This window comes from Sus scrofa, chromosome 14 (assembly GCF_054392235.1).
Source record: "Sus scrofa isolate SSC_HxYL_T2T_F1_AM1 chromosome 14, Sscrofa_HxYL_maternal_Yorkshire_Landrace_v2.0, whole genome shotgun sequence".
Lineage (NCBI taxonomy): Eukaryota > Metazoa > Chordata > Mammalia > Artiodactyla > Suidae > Sus > Sus scrofa.
The window spans coordinates 7,577,236-7,584,015 of NC_139396.1; the positions used below are offsets into that span (position 1 = coordinate 7,577,236).

Below are 6,780 nucleotides of genomic sequence, written 5' to 3' on the forward strand. Positions count from 1 at the left end.
ATCTAAAATATATATGTGTGTATTGCATATCCCGAGTTTGCTATTTTTCTGCCTTTTGCTTCTTAGGGCCACACCTGCAGCATAGGGGAGTTCCCAGGCTATGGGTCTAATCAGAGCTACAGCTGCTGATCACAGCCACAGCAATGAGGTATCCAAGCCATGTCTATGACCTATACCAGAGCTCACGGCAATGCTGGATCTCTGACCCATTTAGTGAGGCCAGGGATCAACCCTGCATCCTCATGGATACCAGTCAGATTTGTTTCCACTGTGCCACAACAGGAACTCCTTGGGTTTGCTATTTTTCATATCACACTCTCCCTCCCTCAATCAGTACAATGGTGCTGTGGGGTGATCAGTCTTGACACAGACACCTTTCCTGGGTTCCCCTCACAGAGCCCTGTTCTGGACCCCATACCCACTTCAGCCACCCCTCTCTCCACACTCCTTTCTGCAGTGAGCTGCTCTAGGCCCCACCAGACAGCTGCTAACATACTCTACATGGATGAAACATCGCAGTAGGTTATGTGACAGCAGGTTATCTGGTAGAGCTGCATGAACCAGAGGGACTCAACTCTTGGCCAAGCTCAGGCTGCACACACCCCAAACACTTTGCTTCCTGATAGCAGTGCCTTTCAAACAAGATTCTTACTCAAGTCCCAGAGAATAATGCAGACATGGGTGCTAGCTGCATGTACATTTCATAAGAAAGGACTTATGATCTTAGACTAAATCTAATCACACATTCTAAAATTCATCAACCAATAAATGAATCACCTGGGGGACATCTACAGTACAAATACTTTCATCTCAGTCTTTCAGAGGTTTCTTTAAATAGTTTTGGAATTTATTTGACCAGGGGGAGGGGTTGGTCAGGGGATTTAGAAAGAGCCCATCACACATTCCCCATCGGACAACAATGTCCTGGAAGGCAGCAACAATGGCTTCCTGCCACCAGCACAAGAGCAACAAGACTAGGGTCAACTCTTCACCCCCTGAAAACATGCCCAGTAACTGGTAGAGAGTATTTATGCTCCAAAAATATGAGACTTCCTCCCCCAGTACGAGGATACTCCAAGAATCACTCACAGAGCCCCATCCTCTCAGTTTACAATGAAGAAACAATGGCTGGAAGAAGTGGAGTCATTGGACCAAGGTCACCCAGTAGCTTGGAGTCCAAGTAAATACATTTATTTAGCAAACAAGGGTCTGGAAACCAGTGCAGTAAAGTCCTCATCATCAGAGTGATTTTATTATTCCTCAGCCAGCCAGCCATATATTTGTTCTATTAAACTTTCACCACACAGCCTTGGCTTTAATATTGTCACATGCATTCCTCTTCTCTCCCCAGAAGAGTGATGCTCTTTGAGGCACAAGATTCCCTCCAAATTCCATGTTAACAGTCCAGGAGAGCCTGGCTCTGCTGGGTGAGGAAGGACCACCACCTGACTGAGTGCTGCTGGAGGCAGCAAGCCAGCTGAGCAATGCCTCAGGTCCTGAGTGGACTCACTGGGAAGGCTGGTCTTGGCACTCATCAGGGGCTGTCGCAGCAGCTGCATGTCTGTCATAACCACATTAGGTGTCCAGGGCTGATTGAGGGGCCAGAGTGTGGGAGGAGGCTGAGTGCTGGCTGTATAATTAAGACCTAGGAGAGGTACAGGACAACACCCACACACTCACTTCAACACTGGGAGAAAGCCTGAGACCAAAGTGAACCATGAAGATCAAGGGTGGATGCTGCAGGAATAAGGGGATAAAGCTCTGTCTTCCTCATTGAGCACCCTTGCTGGGTAGATCTCTCCTCTGGGACTGTGACCCTCTCTCTGTAAACCAAACTGTCACCAGTCTGAGGTCTTATGTGAAGATGGATCTTCCACATATCAAATTAGGTTTTAGGCTTAACAAGCGTCTTCTTGGCACATACTTAGTGGGATGACATTAGTGATGGGGGCCAAAACCCTGCTGTAAGCCATGGTGCTCCATGGCCTGCAGGTTCCTTCGGTGGAGGAGAACTGTGGTCCAGTGACTGCAGGGACCTACTTGCCATGGGCAGAGACCCAAGATGTCAGTCATCACATTTGTGTTTCATCAGAGGGGTCACGTGCTTCATGGTAGGCGAACCAGGAAGGAGCATGTGCTAGGAGCTAGGATGCAAGGGCAAGGCTGTCTGAGAACCTCAGTTACTGACCGCAGCTGCATTTTCCACGGGCCACATGCTGTTGGAACTAGACTTTGGTGCAAGCAAGTTTAGAGGGGTTCTCCATGGTGGGAGCTGTGTTCTCTCCTGATGCCACTCTGCCCATGCCAGCCTTGTGGTGTGAAGACAGAATGAGGATTGGGTGGGCTCAGTTTCTCAGCTGTGAAACCTGCATAAAAGGAGCTGAACCTCAGATATTCACGCTTATGGACTGTCAGTGAGACCATGCTCCTTGCCTCTGATCCTTTCCTGCTTCCTCATCCTATTTCTTCACCAGTGAGCCTGAAAAGTAGGCATGGATATAGGAATGGAGGATGGAGGCTCCAGCCCAGCAGCACAGTGGTGCTGACCAGTGAGGCATGGAAGTCCTCATGTGTTGCCGAGGCTCATCGTCCAGCATAGATGCAGGCAAAGCCCAGTGAAGATTTCAAAGTCAAGAGGATAGTGTACTCAGAAGGCTGTGCCTGGACATCTCTGACACTAGAATGAAGCTTGCTCAGAGGCAGAGGGGAAACCAGTCAGTTGGTTAGAGAAAAGCCTTTAGCTCTGCCACTTAAACTAACAAACTTACAAATTACCTGACAGGCTTTGGGACAACACGAGGAAGCCTCAAAGACTAGGGTCAACTTCCTAGCAAGTTTTGTTCTAACAAGAGGGGGAGGAAGCCTTGTATTTTAGCAAATAGCTGGGAGAGGAGGAACGAGTCAAGTGAAAAGGCAGATGAGGCTGGCAGCCCCGGGCAATCTTCAAAAAATTACTGGGAGAAACCCAGGGGGAGCGAGGAAGCTGTTGATGGGAGGTTCTGTTCCTGGTGGGGGTGGGGGGTTGCTGTTCTGCTGCAGAACTTGGAAAGCTGAATCAAGCCATGGTGCTTGATTTAGCTTGGCTTGGTCTTTCTCAGGTCGAGCATTTGACAGGCACCTGCAGAGCTCTCTCTGGACCCCAGAGAGCTCAGACTACAAATCATCATTAGCAAAAGGTTCACAGCTTAGGTTAAGAAATGAGAAGGGACTAGGTCCATCTTCAGCAGATGAAGAAACCAGGAGGCACTCTTTTCTGCACAGAAGCCAAAGACAGCAGCCTTAAAATGTCTTGGGCCAGTTTGAAGAATTATAGGGAAAAGAGCAATGGTTGTAAGGAAAGCAGGGCCCTTAATTTTGTTTGGAAGTTGCTTATTATAATTGCGGATTCCATTGTCACCTGGGGTGTGGGAACCCTTGAGAATAGAAAAGGGGATTTCGGAAGTTTTAACGCACAGCCTATACATGGTGAAGAGACAGGAAATGCCATGAAACCTGAAGGTGCCCCCAATGCAAGTTACACACTTGTTAGCTGACAGTGGGGCTTTGGATGCCATTTTTCAGGGTGAAAGGCAGTCTGTCTAAAGGGTAGAAGGTGTCCCTAGAACATAGAAACTCTGTGTCACAACCCATTGACCGGAGACAGCTTTTAATTGACCATGGATGTTTGAGGCTAGAGTCTGGTGAAATTATGCACTTTTAATGGCAACTTGGAGGAGCTGAACCAGGACACGTGCTGCTCTTTTCTCTCTTTGACTCCTTGTCCATTGTCCTCCTCTACACACTGCAAGCCATCTGCCATAGTCTGTAACTGGTGACAACCGTGCAGATTTAAACTGCAGGAGAGGCATCAGGCTCTGCAAACTCCGCATTTCCAAAATCGCTGTTTGGACTGTAAGCTGACCAAATAGACACATTTAGGATTTGGGCTCCTGTTTCCCAGCCAGAAATGCAGGCCTGGGAAAAGACGCTTCTCTATCTTGACACAAAGCTTTGTCTTGACAATTCATTGGAGCGTTGAGAAAATGGAACACAGAAGTCTCAGAGTTGGTGCAGCCCAATTTGGAAGCACGGGGAGGCTCCACATCCATTCCGGGGAAAATGAATTATGCTGCAGGTTCCAAAGAAGATCCTGACATTATCAGGAGCCGCTCTCACTAGGGCCCTCTGGTCAGGACCAGCCAGAGGAAGAAAAAGGAGGAGAGAAGAGATGCTTTTCAGGTATCTTAGGTCTTGAGTTGATGATGGGAGGGAGCTGGGTGAGAAATTTTACAAAGTTATAACACATTGTTACGATCCCTCACCTCGTCAGCTCCTGTCTGCTTGACAAGGACAATATCCCTTCAGGAAAATATGAAATAAAATGGAAAGTGGCCTCACGATGAAGTTACCTGAAGCAATGGCCTGATATGTTACAGAGTGTTGGGAGCAACATTAAAAAGGCATTTGTAACTGGCCACCTCCATGGCTCCAGGTGGAAGCTGATGCAGGCCTTCTCAGTCCCAGGGCTTTTGTGAGAGTTGGCCCCTCATGACCACTCTTGGCAAGCCAGGCCTGGGACCCTGGGGACCCCACCTGGGAAAAATTCCTTTTAAAGAGTCACAGCCCCTCTAACATGGACATTCTAGCAAGAGTCACGTCTGGGCAGAGGGTCAGAGGCATTCGCACCTGTGAGAGGACGAAGGAGGAGCCCAGCACCAAAGGGGGCTGGAAGTTGGCGACTGTCACCACAATAATCTAATTATTACTCTGCTCCTGTCCCCTCCTGAATAACTTTTTTATTGAAGTAGAGTTGATTTCCAATGTTGTGTGTCAGGTGTGCAGAAAAGTGATTCCATTATACCCCTGCATGTGTATATCTAGTCTTTTCCAGATTCGTTTCCATTACAGGTTCGTAAAAGACGCTGATAGGTTGTCTATTTGATATTTAGTAGTGCTGATAACGTCCTCAATCTACCATAACTGGGCGCATCTGAATGACACCCAACACTGCTCCTTCCTGAAGTCTTTCCTCTCAAGCTGGATGCCTGTCAAGATTCCTGCGCTGTGTGACAGCCCTCTCACTGCTGGCCCTGCAGTCAGCCCCTTCTCCACTTCCTCTAGCTGTCCTCCCACCTCATCACCATCCACCCCGCCTTATTCCCACCTCATTACCGACCTCCCACTTCATCACAGCTGTCACCATCCCATCGTCACCCTCCTCCTTCACCCCCATCCTCCCACCTCACCGCAGATCTCCTAACCATCCTCTCTCTCAGCTCAACTCCACCATCCTCCCACCTCATCTCCGTAACCCCACCTCATCGCTGTCCTCCCCACTTCATCACTGGCATCCTTCCACCTCACCACCACCCTCTCATCTCATCTCCGTCGTCCCCACCGCCCCCTCACTCCCTCAGCACCACCACCTGCTCCCCACTGGCTCTTCTGGCGGCCTGGACTCCTCTGCCCCCCCCAGGCCTCCTTCTTCTCCTCAGCAGTTCAACTGTCACCTACAAAGCCCATTAACAATTCCCTGCTCATAAAAGTACAGTCTGGGAAATAAAGCAAAGTCTACCTTTTCTTTTCCTTTGTGCTTGGCCGGGTTTCAGTTGCTTGCAGGGCGCAGTGCAGAGACACCACGCCTGCACTGCAGACCCCAGTTAGGGAAGCAGCTGCGCCAGCCGTTAAAAAACTAACGGTTCCTGAGGAAACTAAGAGCAACACCGCGATTCAAGATGGCAGCGGACTGGGATTGGGTGTGAGCCCTGTGCCCCCGCCTCCCGCGGCCTGCCGAGGCCCCGCCCCCCGGGCACAGGGCCTGCCAAGGCCCAGCTCCCCCTGCACAGGGCCTGCTGAGGCCCCGCCTCCCTGACACGCGGCCTGCCCAGGACCCCCTGTCCGCGCGCTGCCTGTCGAAGCCCCGCCTCCCCGCGCGCGGACTGCCAGGGCCCCGTCCCCCTGGAAACGGCCTGCCGAGGCCCCGCCTCCCCCGCTTGGCCGGCAGAAGCCGCGCCGCCCCAGTCACAAAGCCTGCCGAGGCCACGCCCCCCGGCAGAGGGACTGCCGAGGCCCCGCCCACCTGACAAAGGGCCTGCCCCACCTGTCAGCGCGCAACCTGCCGAAGCCCCGCCTTCCCGCGCGCGGCCTGCCGAGGCCCCGCCCCCCAGGAAAAGGCCTGCCAAGGCCCCGCCTCCCCCGCTCAGCCTGCAGAAGCCGCGCCCCCCCAGTCACATAGCCTATCGAGGGCCCCCCCCCTGGGCAGAGGGCCTGCCGAGGCCCCGAGCCCAGGCACCGGGCCTGCGGAGGCTTCACCTCCCTGGCACGCGGCCTGCCGAGGCCCCGCCCCCCCACGTGCGCCGCCTGCAGTAGCCTTGCCCACCTGGCACTTGGCCTGCTCAGACCCCGGAAGGGAGAAAGCCATGGAAGGGAGACAGGCCAATAATATCTTCCAGATGAGCCTTGCCCACCTCCAGTCTCCTGACGCAAGCATTTCCGTATTGCAGATCTTCTCACACGTGGCTCACCCACCAGCTGTGGATAACTGCCCTGAACATGGGGCCCTGGCTCACCCTCCACATCTGCACAGCCGAAAAGGATAACAGGTCATACACCTGAAGAAAGCATCACTCCAACACACACTGTAGGTGCCTTGCGAGGAGGATAAAAGCCAGGGCTTGAGGAGCCAGGGAGTGGGGAGCTCATTCCCAGAGTGCTCAGAAGAAGGAAGTGCTCAAGGGACAGGAAGTGTACAGTATGTTCTGGCTGGCAGAGGTCTGCCCTGGCTTCCACATGGTTCACCAC

At 52.2% G+C, this 6,780-nt stretch overlaps 1 long non-coding RNA gene across 2 annotated transcripts; it reads right to left on the bottom strand.

Annotated features, from left to right (window-relative positions):
• Nucleotides 1-1,169: 1,169 nt before the first annotated feature.
• Nucleotides 1,170-5,953, bottom strand: LOC146396274 (uncharacterized). Of its 2 annotated transcripts, none has more exons than XR_014827195.1 (3): nucleotides 5,920-5,953; nucleotides 5,555-5,766; nucleotides 1,170-4,252 (listed from the first exon to the last, which is right to left on the bottom strand). It is a non-coding gene; the product is annotated as an uncharacterized LOC146396274 (long non-coding RNA). The 2 variants fall into 2 exon arrangements; XR_014827196.1 differs by lacking the exon at nucleotides 5,920-5,953 and adding an exon at nucleotides 5,829-5,886.
• Nucleotides 5,954-6,780: the final 827 nt, after the last annotated feature.